At 28.3% G+C, this 19,585-nt stretch overlaps 1 protein-coding gene and 1 long non-coding RNA gene across 8 annotated transcripts in view; both read right to left on the bottom strand.

Moving 5' to 3' along the window:
• The window catches only part of LOC114127183 (potassium voltage-gated channel subfamily KQT member 1), a 249,323-nt gene that overhangs the window by 117,212 nt on the left and 112,526 nt on the right, over positions 1 to 19,585 (bottom strand). The window contains exon 1 of one of the 7 annotated variants that reach the window (XM_050201263.1): positions 199 to 825. The exons of the other annotated variants lie outside the window; for them this stretch is intronic. The gene's annotated coding sequence lies outside the window, so the exon portion shown is untranslated. Of the gene's footprint in view, positions 1 to 198; positions 826 to 19,585 lie in introns of those variants that run through there. 7 annotated transcript variants of the gene reach the window in all.
• On the bottom strand, positions 5,317 to 8,322 carry LOC126550272 (uncharacterized). Its single transcript, XR_007604326.1, has 3 exons — positions 7,687 to 8,322; positions 5,731 to 5,971; positions 5,317 to 5,643 (listed from the first exon to the last, which is right to left on the bottom strand). It is a non-coding gene; the product is annotated as an uncharacterized LOC126550272 (long non-coding RNA).

The following is a 19,585-nucleotide window of genomic DNA, read 5'->3' as shown; positions in this document are numbered from 1 at the left end:
TAATACTATGTATCACCTAATCTGTGATATTGTTCTCTTGTGTAATTTAATAAGTGTTATTATCATTATAAGGCAATAATATAAACGTTGTACAGTAAAATGTCGTCAAAAGGAATAATGTATATCGAGCCATCGCGACGTAACGTCTACACAACGACGACACTGCGTGCCAGTCAAATATATAATATAATAATATACCAATAACAAGAACAACGAATGCGTATGAGTATACGTTGAGCACTCAAACGTCGCGTCGGGTTCAATGAGATTTCGGCATTATCCGGTTCGCGTACACGGCTACAACAACCGTGGTCGTGGTCGTCGTTGTGACTTCGGCGGTCGTCTCGCCGGCCGTCGATCGCATCATCGTCGTAGCGTCATAGAAACGCGTAGATGCGGTTCGTATTGGGCGTGATATAGAAAAAAAAAAAAAATAGATACGAACGAATCGCGCACTGGTAAACTCACGCACTCACGTCGAGACGATCCCGAGACAGAACCCGACAACGGGGAGATGACAATCGGAGGGAAACGATGGTATCGAAGACGACTACGACGATGACGACAACGGTTGCAGCACACGAGACGACACGTGGAGCGTCGGCGAGTATTAGAGATTTTATTTCAAATTAAATAATTCACGATCCGCGGCGACAAAATTTTCACTCCGGCGAGATCGTCTAGGATGACTTCGGCGATCGTACGCTGCGGGGGAGGGGCGCGAACGGCGTGGTCGGTCGAGCAACAGTTGTGCGACTGAATGGCATGGACGAGATGGACTCGGTCGGTCGGTGGTGTGCGTACGCGCGGATAGTGGCAGTGTATGTAGTCGCTAAAAAGGAACGCGAGCGGCGCGACGGCGGCACACTTATACGCCGTCGCGCCGCCGGCCCGTCCCTCCGAAAACCCACGACCCCTTCCGTCGAAAACATCCCTTCCACCACAAATACCACCTCATCGCCACAAAACGCCACCCTCCACCGCAAACATCCATGCTCGTCGCTACAGTGCACTCTGTATACGTACGTAATATATCATTATTTAGCCGACCTCCTGCAACCCGTTACGGTTTCGGTGAAAACCCGACGACCGACTAGAAGATGTGGATATATAAGTGACGCGATAGAAAAATCACAGTTGAAGTCTGATTACATTGTATAAGAAGTTATAATATTTTGATAGTGCTATTTAGCTTAACGAGACGATGACCAAAGACTTGATAAGTTTTTTCCCTCACGAAATCGAATAATAATTACGCGATAGTATAATGTATTCACTCATACTTGATATATAGGAAGAAACATACAAAATTTGATTTCGTTGTAATGAACGTTAAAATAAGAAAAATGATTTTACCGTGTTCCTGTACACAATAGACAGTAGTTACATATTTAATATTTATACGAAAGAAAATTCTGACAAGAGTTACAAACATTAAGAGGACGTTGTACTCACACGTGTCTAACACGCGTGTAACATAGTGAATCTATGTACAGGGTTCTTACTATATAGTTCATTTATAGGTAATATAAGAATACGTTTACTTATGAATTATAATAGAATTCGTAGAAGAAAGTATAATAGGTAAACAATGTTAGAGAGATGAATTTTTTATATTCTTATTTTTAATTGAGTATTATGATTTATGAATTTAAAAAATATTTATATAAATACTCGTTTTAAACACAAGCATAGAAAATATATAATATAATATAATATGTTCACTTGAATACAGTTTATTTTATTACATCCGGAAAATTCGATGAATATCGAAATAATATCAACTATAAATAAACTAGCTGTAATAAAAAACCGATATATAGATTTTTTTTATGTTACATGTTTGTAAGACAGAGACAATACGTGACTTTTTCTAAAAGGATTAATGGTTTTTTGCAGAAATAATATTAATGAATGTGTATCAGCATGGTAATGATTTATAATTACTGCATAATAAATTAATAACTTAACGTTAGTTGCAGTTAACTATCTTAACAGAGTACTTGAGTTACTCGTTTCACATGTTTCTTTATACTAACTCGACGATAAATTGTGTAAGTATTGTATTGCGTGTAAATTCAGCGACAGAGATTATTTTATTCAAAAACGAGATTGACATTTAATCGCACTTCGTTGTGATCTAATTATACACTCCACACGAAAATCCAAATTGAAAATTATCGATTCAGAGCTTGGTAAATGCACTTTAGTACGCATAACTTTAACGCCATATGGTGTGACTATTAATTTTAATGCAAACATAATATTTTAGTTTTATGTTTTTAATATTTTTATGATAGCAAACAAAAATAAATTTATATCTTAATTCGATCTCATAAGTCATACCGTAATTATATGAATATTACTATTTTATAGATTTTGTGTTTTACTGAATTATACGTCTAAATGAATATTTGCTATAACTAATTAGGTCTAATATTCATTTATCGATTCATTTAGATAGACATTTTAGAAAAAAAAAAATAAAAAACTGAAATCAAATTTTAGAAAAAACTATAGTGGTTAATTAATAATATAATATTAATAATAATAATAATAATAATTTATATTGAGCAATGCAATTATCTCATAATTTGATCCCTCGGTAAACAATGTAGGTATCTCAGGCTAAAATATTATAATTATTACATGGATTTCATTCCCGATTTAAAAAAATATATATTCTTCAAAATTTTCTTGGTATTTTAAAATTTTGTCATGTTAAACTCAAACAATAAACTAATTAATTTAATCAGTTTAAAATTTAAGTGCATTATTTTTTTATCTAATGGATTATTTTTCTTATCAAACTTAATATTTGTTGAATTTTTCAAAACATGTTTTGGGTAGAATTATAGAAGACAATAAATAATAAATATAAGAATGCTTACAATTCAATTTTATCCATACATCAAATCTTAGAGTAATTTTCCGTTAATATTTTACAATCTATAGACAAAAGAAAAAAATATAAAAGAAAAAATACTACTCCAATAACACAAGCATCCGCTATAATATTATGTACCAATATATAGAATTTGACACGCGAAACTACTACATCCAATATTTACCACAATGGATCATGAAAAAAATATTGCAATAACACGTACTTATATAGTTTAACTAAAAAAAATATATATATGGAATGATGGACGCCTGACCATTGGAAAATCCGAACGATCAATCGTAATCCGTTGGGAAAAGGTTTTTATCAAACACAGTAAGTTATGAGTGATATGACTAATGATTCAAATCATATCAAAAAGTGTTAAGTTATTTTTTAAGCCACTGAAATTTCAAAAAATTTCATAATACATTAAATTAATTCTATTACTTATCAAAATAATCCCGGAACAATAAACGTGAAATTCTACTGTAATTCAAAATTAAATAACTACAGAAATTCAAATTTTTAAATAAATATATACAAGTAATATGTATATTTAAAAAAAATTGGCTGCTCAAAAACTCTAGAAAATTGAATACAAGATTTCTTATAAATTTAATTTTTCTCAATTGAAAAAAAAATGTTCAAATTTTTACAAAATACGTCAATTTGGGAAAAATCTAAAAATCCATAAGATTTTAATTATTTACACTTAATGTTAAAAAATTCAATACTAAGCTTTTCATAAGTTTTTCCTCAAACCAAAATAAAACAATCAAACGTCATTAAAGAAAAACATTTTTTGAACATCTGAAATATAAATTTCTACAAAATTACATAAAATTAGGTACATTTAATTCTCCAACGAATTAAAATTTTTGGTTTTATTCGAAAAATCATAGAAACTTTCATTAGCTATTTCAATTGACATTCTTTTAACATGGTTTAACTTTCAAAATTTTTTTCTTCTTCTTAATTAATTTATAGTCATATGAAATATTCTATGTATTTTGTTTTAGTTAAAAATATATAATTTATCGATAATTTTTACTACAACATATATTATTGATTACTATACAGAATAATATTTTCAAAATATTTAAATTGATTTACAATTATTAGTTAGACGAACCTATTCATTTCTTTCCGTAGTACAACTGTATTCTTATTCAATCTACCATAAAAAAAAATGAAAATAAATCTCAAAAATTTTGAAAATTAAAATGCAAAACAATTATCTTAAATGTCAATACTTTAAAAACAAAATGGCTCTACTCACTCAATTGATACCTTCTGGTCATTCATAAAAACATTCAAATGCTTACACCTGAACATATTATCTTCTACAGATAATAACCGTGGTTAAGTGTGTTTATAACACAGGTTCTGCACAAGACCCAGTCAAAGTATACATTTTTCCAAATTCAAACACTGTAATGTCGTAATGATTGGAAATTATACACAACAGCGACCGACGGGTCACTATTGTATGTCTATATTGTGTACAATGACTGATTTCATAATTTCATTAGGCTATTACATACATGTATATTTCAGTGAACATATAGTATAACATTACATAGGTAATAGGTATAAAAAATTTAATGGAAGTATAGATACTGGAAACATATTAGTATACAGCGCAGGTATTAATAATAATGAATTCCACATAGATATATAGTTACAATTTTAATTTTTAAAGAACAGCCTTTATTTTGAAATATAATAAATGTAAGAAATTCGATTTTAATTTTAATTGAAAATAATCTAAATCGCTACGACTTGAAAAAAACCCTTAGTCACTTACATATGGTATTGAGGCAGCCATCTTCATCACACGGCTACACTATATAATACCACCGGTGAATAAAATTATTCCTTTCTTATACTATTTCTCCAGCGTTTGAGGTTTTTGTGAGTATATTATATTTGTTTTAACATCTGTAGAAATGATGACCAAGATACTTATGATACACACACCCTCACACAGTAGAATAAATTCGAATTCGCCATGTGCGTTTATATATATATATATATATATACGTAGGCAGTGGATTAGCGTGCATTTGTTTGATAATAATGATAGATGATCGGACGAATAAACAAGACGCGATGCGCAATATGTATAGGTTCATAGGTATAATATACGGTGTGATTCTAAAACGGTTATTGATCGATTATACATTCTCTAGATAGGTACGATATGTGTATATGTAATATATATATATATATTATATAGTACAATTTTCTCGGCCCACGTCACAGCGACGTGTTTTAGTTGTTCCCCTATTTCTCGCCTAAAGTTCAAAAGTTTCAACTACTGTCCTTCGCCATCAAACGCAGACACGCCTAGACGTTGAAAACCGTCAGTATAAGCGTACGCATATATTAGATATAATATATATATATATACGTGTGTATGTGTGTACTTTAGGCGCATAAAATTAGAAGCGACGGGACAAATCAGGTCGTCGAACTTGACTCGAACCCGGTTAGGCTTCCAACATCAAAGGAACAGCAAAAATCGTGTGCCTATGCATAAACATTCATGGAGCGGAATTATTTTAAACCGTCTGCTAATTTACAGCGTACGGGTAACACGAGGTGTTATCAAAAACCAAAATTATTATATGTATTATGTATATTATAATATGGGTTTATGTTGTTATTACACCCTCGGTAATAGTAATTGACAATTTTTTTTGGAGCAAGCGCTGATCTTTTGAGCAATGCCATAGAAACATCGACAGTGATATCTACAACAAATATTATAAAAGTACTATATCAGAGTAACAATGTATTAATGTGATACGTATATTGAATATTGATATACATTGACTTACGATTCGAAATCTCCACAAAAAAAAATTTAAAATACAACCAGGTGGACCAGAAAATTTTGTAGTTATATAAAATGTGATCGTCATTAGCCGAAAGTTAATATCATATCAAACTCTACATTGACCATTGATCCTCGAGCTAAGTATTAATGGTTCTCAATCTTTTTTAACAGCACAACTCACATTTTTAACTGAAAATCTATAGCGACCAACATGTTTTCACTTTCACTGGATCAATAAAAACCTAGTTTTAAAAAAACAAAAGTATTTTTATCACCTACATTTATTATTTATTGCTTTATACTATAGAGTATACAGTTTATAGGTTCATAATAAATATAATTTTACAAATTTATTTTTAATAATGAAGCGTGTGCAAAGTGTGTGCTTGTTTTTTTTTTTTTGCTTAACAGAACATTATAATTGTTAAAATTTATATGTATACAGTATAAAATATTATAAATATCTTAGAATTTATATAACTAACAAACATTTTCACGACCCTCTATTTGAGAAACGTTAAGCTAAGTGGTGGATATAGTCATAGTGTGACTTTTAAAGGGTGGCGAGTGCATAACAAATACAAATGGTCATAAGCATATTATTATTATTATTATTATTATTATTTTATTGGTTGGTATATTCCGCAGGTGAGGTCTTAGGAACTGTCCAGAGTTTAAATTTATGATGTTAACATTTCGTAAAAAGTCATAAGCTCTAACGAGGCAATTTACCTGAGATAAAGGGAACTACAGATATTTTACAGTCAGTTTATTATAGATACAAGCGGCATCATTTCGTTCGTCATATTATTAATATTGGAGTCACACATGTTGTATGGGGCACAGTGAGGTATATTATGCAAAGAACCAGCAGAGCGTGAAAAATATTTGACGAAGAAAGATACCTCATGAATCATGATCAATAATTATAAGACTAAAACACGTATATTGGTAAAATATAGGAACACAAGATAAGATATTATACTTGTCAGCTCGAGAGATTCAAATTAAAAGTAGGTTATAGGTATACTGAACAATATCGAAAATAGTTTTTTAACGATTATTTTTCGTCTTGAAATTAATTTATTTCATTACATATTTAAGAAATTATAAAAAATAAATGTTTTTTATAACTCATGCAGTTTAAGTAAAATACTGTGTTGGATAAATGGAAACATAATTGATATTTAATAAAACATACGTTATTGGGAAACAAAAAATGTTATTGGAAATAAGTTTATGCAATTATATTATAATTTTCGTGAATTATAATATTTGTTACTTTTAGAACACTTTAAGCGGGGAATAATTATTAATACAGTAAAATACCGAAATATTTGAGATATTAGGAAATATATTTTTATTTATATATATAATATTCTACCTATAGATACCTAAATATATTATTTTATTTTATAGGTAGATAACATTGAAAATCATTTCTGAAGTATTTATTTAGAATTAATTATTTGGAATCAATATTTTATATCCATCGAACGTTTTGTTTTATGAAAGAGAAAATTGGAACAAAAAAATGCTATCCGTATTCATTTCCACAGGTACTCGGAATTTTAAAGTTATTTAATATTTTGATTACTTAAAAGGATTTTTTTTTTCAATACTTAAAATTAAATTGATGGAATGAAACTTTGCGGATATTTTGACGCTAACAATTTAAATATCGCTTTGGTGGAAGTACATTTTTTTTTTTTTTTAAATTTTTAACAATAAAAACACTCAACTGAACAATGCTGATATTTTTACACGGAACTCTTTGATGCCAAGCGTGCTGCTTTCATATATGCAGGTTAATGTGTAGTTTCGGTTAGGATTTGTATTTATAATAAACAACGAAACGAGCGATAAAATACTAGATATAAACTAATAAAGTTTAAACGTGTGATTATAATAATATTACGCAATAATATTAAATAGGCAATATGAAAAATAAACGAACAAGCTTGTGTGTCTGCGTGCCTATTCGTGTTCGATGCGCACACAATGAAACGTTCTCCGCCTTGTGCACGATATATTTTTGTGTTTATGACTTGTAAACTGTTTGCTCAATACGAACCGTACCACTGTAATAAACATGTATTTGCATGGTGTTTATAATGTTAAATGTTCTATTGTAAACAGTTATTATATCACTTAGTTACACTGACACAGCGCATCCGCCGTACACCTATTACGCGCGTGAGCCAGGCGCATCGGTCGCGACCATATTGCGTATATTCCGCAAAAGGGTTCGACGTGATTACGACGACGACGATTAAATATTATAATAATTGAAGTTACAATTGAACCGGCTGGAATTGAAATGTTCACGTTGCTTAAAAGTATACCGACGAAATGGAAAAATTAAACTAAGTACTCCGATTACTAATTGGAACAGACACGAGTCTTTGGAAAACGGCAGTAATTTCGTCTTGTAGGACGTACAATTTTCGTAGAGTTCTTACACGGAGGACTCAGGAATGATATATATATATATATATATTGAATGCGTAATAAACGTATTATAAAATCGATGTACCTTGTATACAATAAATAAATTAGTTAATTTAACGAAAACCAATTTACTCAAACCATTTTTCCGTACACGCGTGTATCGAATAAATATCACGATACACTGTATACAGTATACTACAGGTACCACAGCCATATTAGCCCATTTTAAAATTACTCGGCTAAAAATTATTAAAAATCATGAGTCACGATAATTCAGAACGGTCTGCAATGTATATATATATATATAACAATAATAACATAGTATATAACGTTCAATTAACCCTCCTCACACTACTGAAAATGTTAGATTTCCGTGACTTTAACCCCACAGCTATTTTTCATATAAACGTACGTACGTGTATGTGATTTATTCACTTGCTGATACAAGTGTATAATATATATACTGCAAAACATGTTCCTAAAACAATTCCAGAGTTATATGAATATTATATTTATACTAAGCACTGAAGCGGTTTTATATGAAATATTTTTGTTTACATAACCGTCTGCGAATATACATTCTGCAGTAATTAATGTATGACTGTACAGAGATATTTACGCGCAAACATTTTATTATTATAATTATCAAAATATAAAACGAATTTTTATTAAAATAAACTAACAGAAACATTGAATAACACATATAATATGTATCATAAGTACAGTTTGGTTTATATCCTAATAAGTCAACAAGCAAATCGTGCTAATTTAATGAATATTATGAGCGATTGATTGATAAGTTCTAATAGGAATCTTCATTATTTCTACAATCACTATATAACTTACTGTTTTATAATAATTTACAAATATTATGCAAATAATTAAAATTTGATTTTAATTATAAACAAGATTTACTCAATAGAAACTCAAAAAAAAAATTTCAACAGATATTATAAAAAAAAATCTATGATTGTATTATTGTATAATATATATTATAATATGTATAATATGATGGCGAATTGGTAATTTCTTATAAACTTAATAAAAAATGTTTTGTTTTTTTTCTTGTTGACGAACTAAAGACGTGCACCATATTAATAATTTGGTACTCCATTATTGAATACAATTCGAAAATAATATTTTCAACATTCAATCATAATATGGAAATGTTGTAATTTGTGAGTTTTTTTTCAGATTTCTTTCGTAATAAGCAAATGAACAATAATAGAATTCGGAGAATGCTATTATTTAAAAACAAAACGTTGTACTTCAATATCCGGCTCTGTCCGTGTCCCAAAGTAATAGATTTCCGATTAAAACGGAATTATAGTAATTGGGTGTTTGTTCGACCACCACGGGGTTCGTTTTCTTATTAATTTCCTTTTTATTCATGTGTTTCTTATTGATTTTCTCGGAAAAAAGTTTAAAAAAATAACTTTTTTTTTAAACGTTTCTTGAATTAATATACAAAGAAATAATGATAAATATTGTATACTTGCATTGCATGATATTTTACGGTCGTCGGCAACATGAAACCCATTTTTGATGCATTCATTGTGAATGTGTGTATATATATATTATATATATATTATATACAATATGTGCATACACACATATATAATGTATAATGTATATTCATGGGCTGCTAAACATTCCTTAACGTTCTTATAAAAAAACAACAAAAACTTCTGTGGTAAATCTGCCATGACTGAAAACTTTTAGTGTATTATACTCTAAGAACACATGAGTTTATTTGGTAGTATACCTCACTCATTTAGAGAATAAAATACATTACAATTAAAAACTTTAGAAGAACTTTATATTACTTATATATTATATAGTACAAATAAGCAGTTAATTGGATGTACATAAAAATAAAAACACAGCCACATTTATACAATAAGATATTAACTTACTTGATTTTTTTGGTTTTCGTCTTTACCATGTATTTAGTCTGTTATTATTTATATTAGGTATTACGGGTAGGTTTGGAAGGCCCTAATTAATATAATTTATATTGTTACGTTTTTCGGACGGAGAATTTTCAGGCACTATTTTACATAAAATATTAAACGAGGAGCATTAAAATCTTTTGTGTGTGTTTTTTACTCGAAAAACCAAGGAAATTACTCCAATTAAAAATATCAATTACAGTTTTTGTTTTTGTACATACAATTATAGCTTCAGGACAAAATTTACTGTTTGTTTGTTATTATTTATTATAGACGAGCTCTGAATAAATGCCATAAAACTTAATTTCTTCTTAAACATTACGGATGTAATATAAATAGTCGATTTCGTCAGTATTTAAATTACAAAATACAAATAATTATATGTCTTGAACATGTTACATAATGAGTGTTCGTATATAAAATCAATAATCGTTGCTCTTATTCTTGCAGTTTACCGTAATACACGTTGCACATTAGCAGAGAAAATTATTAATTTTTTATTTCTCCGAATTTATAACAAATAAATTTCATTATACGGAAAGATCCATTTAAAGTAAGACATTTTGAAATAGGTAGTTTAAAATCATGACAAAACAACAATTTTGTGGGTGAACAAAATATTATAATTGTTTAAGTTTTTTCTACTTTGATGATAGCATACATTTTGAATTTCATATTCCGAAACAGAATACTATTCGAAGTTTTTCGATTTATAAAAATACAATTTCGGACGAGTAGTTTATTATTAGGTATCTTTAACTACAAATAAGTGCTAATAAATCATAAGCTACTAGTTAAAAAACTAAAAAAACTTCTAATTTCAAATCAAAAATCAAAAATGTATATTGTAATTTTCGAAAAAAATGAGTAGATATCTATCCTAAGTTAAATGGATCACCCGGTATTATGTATTTAATAAACTATTAATATTGAATCGATCCTCAGTTTTGTATAATATACACCTGAGCGTAACTATGAAATCTGACTTCTGTTATTTCTTTCGACACATAACAATAAGTAATGACCCTTAAATTAAGGCATTAACGATATTTTGATTATATCCCGTATATATTTTTGTATAAGGGGCAAAAGTTGTTGATGTCTTATCGATAAAGTAGTCTGCAGCGTTAAACCACCGGATGAAAAGAACCGTCTATATATCTAATGTGTATATAGAGTAAAATAATCAGCTGCTAAAATTTAACTTAAATATAAAACAATTGTATTATATTCATATATATATATATATCAGACGTAATTATGTTCGATAAACATATATAGAAGCTGCAGTAGTTGAGTGTTGACTTTTATACGGTGGGGGGAGAGAGCACGGCGTCCCATAATCCAATTAATAAAATATATTAATGCTAATTGTTAGCATATATATTGAGTATGACTTTGGAACTTGAAGCAATCGTATAATCACTGAGGAACGCAATGGCAAAGAATAATAATCGTTAAAGAATCTCTCGCCGTCTCGTACACAATATATGATCATATCGAGTTGTACGTATACGTATTAATATTGATTTGTACGTTTTACGGATACGTCTTCTGTCCCTCGAAAAATTCTAATACGGTAAGTATACCACGTAGATTACGTTTTTAAGATAATTAAAAAAAAAAAAACAGATATTATACCTAAATCGTATGTATGACGACACTATATTGACGGAATCGTCAAGTCAATTGAAAATAACAATAATACACGTCAGGATGTATATGTACCTGCGTACGGTTATACATAAATAATAAACAACACTAATAAACTATACCTACGTGTGTATATATTATCGTGTGTCGTAAATACTTGCGGAAGTGCGCTGGGTCATACGATTACATACGCGTATACTATCATTTCTATATATGTATATATACAATATATTATATATATATATACGTCCTATACATATTATGTATGTTTATTTTGTATATACATATATATATATATAATACGTACACGCATATTCGATGTCTCGATGTTTCGTACACGCCAGTACTCCGTGTGGTGGTTCTATATTGCAAATGTAAATCAATATTATCGCTATCCCTGCCATCCCGTCCTATCCACATTATACCTTCACCACCCCCCTCCCACCATCAGCCTTCGGACGTCTTCCGGCCCGTGCGTCGAGTATAAGGAAACGGCCAAGCGTGTTCGCATAATATATTTAGTTATATTATATAGGTACATTATATGCACACGGACACACACACACGAGCGCGCACGCACGAGAGTGAGAGAGAGAGAGAGGGAGCTCGTCTATATAATATTATTACACACGCGTAAGCGGAAACGTATTAATCGTCCACCGCGCTCTGACACCTGTACGAAAAATTGTCAGTATATTTTCTTCGATCGGTCGTAATGCGCTCGTTTCGTTCGACATATTTTAATAAACGTGCATTTGTGTGTGTATTACAAAATAATATAATATTATAGTATTATTGACATAATGACGATCGCCTTCGACACCTATATAATATTATGGTATATAATGTGTGCTAACGTCCAGGTGTATACGTCACGATGCGAATGTATGTGTAGGCGGGTGTGTGTGTGTGTGGTGTCGATGTAATATTGTTTTCGCAAAACGCGTCCGAAAATATTATTACATTTTAAAATACATCGATCTAAAACATATATTAATTATGTACCTAGGTAATCGTCGTTATTATTTGCTTTAAGATTATATTTGTTTACTGTTTTTGACGACCCGGGCACGACGTACAGACAAATTTGTATTTTACATGCCTATAACTTGCATAGGTACAAATTCAAATAGTATGAAAAATCTACCTATTATGCCTGTTGCCAATTTTAGACACGTGTATAACTATAATACGTGAAATCAGTTCAAACGTCTTATTTTACTATAATTACTCTTATCTCTACTCAACGCTACTAAACTATTAGCAATAAAATTAACATGACTATTAATATTTACATTTTTTGTAATGCCTGTATCTTTAAAGTCATTCACGTTTAATAATATGTCATTAAAATACTACTTAGGTACTATGTTATTATATTTTTGATTATTTATTCAATAATGAATAGTTAATGGGTAAGAACCTATTGAATATTAAAAATTTTGTTGTGTTATTTATTAGAATTCCAACAATTTAATTAGATTAAAAACATTATGTATAAATCTATAAATGGATGATTACCCATATTTAACAAACTAAATGTTCAACACTTATAAATATTTATACTAGCCACTAGCAGGTTATATGACTGATAAACAACCAAATAAAGTAATGACAATTGTTTACCATCCGTGATAAATTATGTTATCAGAATCACCTATCATTTTTTTTTAAGTGAACAATGTGTCTTACGTATATTTTTAACTAAACAAATTGAATACACTTCTCATGAAAAAAATTGTCAATACACTTGATAAGTTACAATTTCTATCATTGACACATATGTTATTATATATATAACTGAGATTCTGTCCAATCTTGAATTTATAATAATAATAATTATTATTATTTATTTATTTACAAAATACAAAATATTACATAGATAACATAATATAGTGTCCAATGTTAGGTTATAGTACTATAATAGTGATTACAATTTTGAATTCAATTAACTAATTGATTAATTTATGCATTAATAGATTGTGTATTGTAGATTAAACAACTAAACAGTAAATAAATGCATACTCAACAGAAAGAAAATTCTTATATAATACCTGCGACTGCGCTTCGGGTCTGAACGAAAACTAATATGTATAGTTGGATGGTGTGATCTTGGACTTTTAAAAGTGGACGCAGTCCGTCGTCCTGAAGCGTTCAAAAAGTTATACACTGATAGAATCAAAGTTTTCACCATATGTCACAACTTCTGAACACGAACAACCATCAGACGGATATAACTCAGAGCGCGCGCGGTATATTCCGGATGATGAACTCCACCACGTCGAAGACACGTCATGTTATGAATATATGTGTATAAGAACCACATAATACGCATTATTGACAGCGTTACGTTCTCAGTACATAATATATATACACCGTTCATTTAAACGGCAAAATCACGAACTCTTCCTACAGTCCCTCGGGCGGGACCATAGACGTATGCATGTGAACTCTCCCACGTAGCACTTAGACGAAATAATAAAAATTACGATTTGAAATTCTGAGATTCTGAGCTACAAAACTATAGATATTCTACAGTTTAAAATAACTTGATGATTTATGATCATAGATTAATAATATAACACTTGAGCAGTGAAGTATACTGTACTGATAAACATTATAATTTATAATATAATACAAATTACATTTAATTTTACATATTTATTAGATAACATTTATAGTTAGTAAAATAAATTAAATGCCATATTATATAGAATTACCAATAAATTTAAATACGCCAATCATTACACTAAGTATAACCTACCTAATAGTAATAATGTCACACATATAACACACAAATGTTTGAACCATATCGTAATCTATGATTTAATTACGAGCAAAGATAGCATCTTACAACATCATTTACAAAAGCCTACATGAAATACAAAAACAAGCTTAGTCGGTCGCTCATTACGTTTTCATTCAGTTAATGTACACTTAAAATACACTATAAAATACTAGTTCTTTCTAAATTTAAGTTAATATGTGTCATTTCTAAACATTAAAAAATTATTTCAATATATTCTCTTATATATAACTCATTACAATAAATATAATATAAAGTGTTTCAGATAATTCTCGGATATTATAAAATTCTAGTGGACAAGTCCATGCATAAGTGAAGGTTTGGAGGCTTAAATTAATGTCATTATTTGAATCTAGGTCATCAACAGCCATTGGTTTTATCGAATTAAAAGAAAGTTTACTTCTGTAAGACTTATGAAGTATAATTTATTATTAGAAAACCTGTCAGTAATAAATACTTTTATAATACTTAAAACATTAACATCAGATTAATAAAAATAAATGCTTTTTTATAATAACATATTTTTTCCATAACCCCCTCCATGAAAAAATCCTGTGCACAGGCCTTTTCGTGAATATAAATATTGATAACTATAATATAAACATTACGTTACCTAAAATCTATATATATATAATATTTTTGTATTTGTATTAATATATTCATGAATAATATGGTATATATATACGATATATGCAGGTATATATAAACGGGCGCGGTCCGTTTTGCCCAAATACCTATTTCAACCAAAGCCATCTTAGTCGTTTTAAAATTAAGTTGTCAATGGTTTTAAATAATTTAATTTATCTTTATTCTTTAGTAAAATTGTTGTTAAAGTCATTACAAAATACAGCTCATTATTTTTTTTAATCTCTACACATGCTTTTTATTAATTCTATACCTAGCTCGTATGTCGCCAAATCTTTATAAAAGTATACGTTTTTGTTTTTTTTTTATTATTTGGAATTTCAACGCTTTTTATTTTTATTTACGTTTCTGTCTGAATGTCATTGTGTACTATAATATTAGTAATATATTATAACCGTGATAATGCATAATTGAATATGTATTTTTTTTTTTTAAATTTTGTGATGACTTTTTACAAACAATTTAGTAAAAAATAAAGATATATTATATTATTTGAAAAAAAATGTCCAACTCAATTTCAAACGACTATAATGGCTTTGGTCGAAACGGATATCTACTATCTAGGCGAAACGGGTCCCATCCATATAAACTTGATATGCATAAAGTAGGTACTAGATATAGATACAACATGATAAATTAATGCTGTTAAAATACATTTTTATGCCTACCGCCAATCGTATGTACTAGATAAAATAACACTTAGTTCTTCGTGATCATTCAATACAATACAAGACTCTATATGACTACGTCAAAACTACCTGATAATAAAAAAAAAAACTTACTACCTGACAAACTGCGTAAGTGTTATTTTTTGTTAATCTTTAATAGGTAATAAAATCTTATGATTACTGAAAATAAATCATTGCAGCTATTTAAATTAATATAAAAACCTTTTATATACCATCTCTAAGATACGATAAAATAAATATTATGATCATAAATTGTAACTGCCTTTTTTGGATATCGTATACTTAACAGGTCACTCCTTTACCATGTTATGACAATAATATTATAAAAACTCATAATTTGTATAAATACAAGTTAAATCATAAATTATAAAATAAGAATGAACTACAAAGTCAGTACCAACAATCACCATATAGCTATGTAACACACCCAAAAATTAAATTGTATGACTCAATACTTAATCGCCCCCCTCCCATACATTGTTATACCATATTACATATACGAATATTATTTATTGTTTGTAACCTAACCTTTTCTTCGTAACATTTAAATTAATATCGGAGGAGATGTAAGAAACTATAAAGAAGCAATTTATAAATTTACATACCTATTATTATATTATACTCGATTCTAATTAATTTAAAGTAGGTATCGGCAATAAAATTGTTTGTGTTAAATTTGTGTAGAACTTTCAGTCAAGTCTTTAATTGTATTACTACTATACTAACAACTTTAATATCCCCATGGACCATACAAGTTTATATACATAATACGAGTTATTTTATTCTATTTTTGAAAATCATATTACCTACTTTATATTATTATATTTTCTTTTGCATATTTTATGTGATTTACTCGTCCTATAACGTTTTAATTTTTCGACTATTCAAGATCATTTTGATTTCCCTGGAGCTCATTTCTTTCTTACTGTTCCTTATATTCATGTCTTTAAGTTAAAAATAAGTTATATGATTCATTTTTCATTCAAGATTGCATTGTTTTTACTAATGTTTTTTTTTTGTTTTTATGCACGCAATGTCAAGTTGAATACGAATATTAAAATCAAAAAAATATCTAATATAATATTGAAGAGTTAAACACGTTTTTATTAAAATATGATTTAATACAAATTATATAGTTCTATCAAATAAATCATACACTATTAATAAAAAACTCTTGTCAACATTACATTATTATTGGTGTTTTTCATAAAATATAATTTTAACCATTTTCAATATTTTTTATTCTAAAATTTAGAACAATGATCAATTCTAATATAAGACAGCTAGTTATCGCTATTATTTCAATAGTTACATTTTTCTGATGAAACTGGAAAGTCAGTCAAAGTTATCGGTTATAATGTCATAAAAGATAGAATGGACACTTATGTGTTAAAAATTTCGAAATAAAGAAAAACAAAAGATGGCCTATGATAAATTTGTACGATATTTGGATATTGCTTGGATAAACTCTATGACAATTTATCAGATGGACAACTTTACTCTTTGAAAACCTTAAAAAGGTGGAATTATATTTTCGGACTGATTGTAGACTTGATTGAGAACTTGAAGAAATGAGCAAAAATGCGTTCGTTTCCTAAATACATAAGTGTTTTTTTAAATAGGTATCTACCTCTCGGTATTCACTCTTCTATGTAACAGAAATACAAGTGAGAAAATTTCAAACAAACGGTGCTTTTGTTACATTTGTGGTTGGAAAATAGACTATAAATAGACTAAAATGCATCTCTTGTGGCAGAAGAATTTGTCAAAAAAACTCATCACGTACCTACCTAACGTGTGATAATTGTCAAGATAACGAAATATTTTTTTTTGATGAGGATGAGGTTTAATATTTATAAATGCATTAATATAATAAAAACTAAAAGGATTTTATATTTTTAATTTTTTATGTTAAACTTTGTAACTAAAGTCGTAGCTTATATTATTATTATTACTCTTTAAGAATCGACATTTCAATACCTAATTAAATTTCACTTACATTTTTAATTTTTAAATGTTTTGTGTTTATTACTGAAGTTAATAGATTTTTTATCAATATTCAAAGTTTAAATAATAGTTTTTTAGATATAATAAATTACATTACTATGCTACACATATTATGTACTAGATTTTTTTCATCATATCTATCACAATCTAAAATATTTAGGATGAAAGTTGGTCTAAAAAGTAAAAAAAAAAAAGCGGGAGGCGGTAAATTATCGTTGGGTGCCTTGATGAAAGTAAAAATAAAAATTATAAATTCTAAACTCTAAATATTGACAAATCTGTTTTCAATAAATAAAACGATATTTTGATTGTCGAATTAAAATATTTTAGACTAGTTGTTATCTTATATTTTTAAAATTATATATTTGTAAACAACAAGTATATTTGATTATTGAAGTCGAAATAATATTTTTTCAGCTGTAAATCTCGAGGAATAGAACATAAAAGGCAGAAATTAGATAAACTTCTAAGAAATAAAGAATACAAATTCAGTGAAGTACGATAGAATTTCACACTCGAATGATATAGAAAAGTTCTCAAACTAACACACGCGTATTATACGAGTTTAAACATTTTTCAAGATTTATAAATATTTGAATAGGTACGCGTTTTCGTTCTTTGTAACAACGACTAAACTCGTTACCTCACAAATGCTTCACTTTTTACTTTTACTATTTTATTTATTTTTTCCAAACTCTTTTTTATTGTTCTATATTTTTATAATATCTCGCGTGGTATTTTATTGTTATTTTCTCATTTTTGTTTATTTTTTTATTTTTATTATATTTCTTGTCTAATTTACTTGGTATTACTTATATAATTGCACATTTGAAGTTTCGTACATCACTATACTATGCGTAATTTTACAACATGTAATGAAAATAAGATAAGTTCGTGTGTTCACGCATTTTAAAGGAACACAATTTATTGTTTCGTTTACACTGAATACTTATGAATTAAAAATAATCCAACTTGTAAATAATAAACGCTTACTGATATTATTTATAGACATGGTTACTCTTGAAACATATTTCCCGAGCACTTAATATATTCTCCGAATAGTATCAAAAAAATGTCGAGTAGTCCGTGCAAGTGTCTTTATGTGTTAAAAAAAATATTGTTGTTACTTGCACATTTACGTACACTGTTTACCGAATGTTATTTCGTATTCTATTTAATATGATATCATGTAAAATAATTGTGTAGCACAGCGTGCACTTCAAACATTATTAACAGTGTAATTTTAGATTTTATTACTATATAAAAGCGCTTTTTATATTAAAACAATTTACATACCTATATAGGTACTTTTATATTCACGAATACTTTTTTCAAATTATTTCCATTCTTTTGTCTTTTCTATAAAATATTAAAATATGTCCATAACACATTTTCCCTCAGCCCACTTTACACCTACTCAGTAAAAATTAATATGTAGCTATATACTATCTATACATTATACAATTTTATGTATTTTTATATTCGTTCGTATATTTGTTTAAATGTTTAAATGTTTACTATAAAACCATATAAAATAGCATAATAATATGTGCACAATGCTATTATATTTCTCATATATATATAAATTGAATTAAAATGTATTTAAAATCGTTTTATGCAACGTACAATCTAGAAGTCCTGAGTTAAATCTTT

This window comes from Aphis gossypii, chromosome 1, assembly GCF_020184175.1.
Source record: "Aphis gossypii isolate Hap1 chromosome 1, ASM2018417v2, whole genome shotgun sequence".
Lineage (NCBI taxonomy): Eukaryota > Metazoa > Arthropoda > Insecta > Hemiptera > Aphididae > Aphis > Aphis gossypii.
The sequence above is the reverse complement of the archived record's forward strand: the minus strand, read 5'-3'. Positions and strand labels throughout refer to the sequence as shown.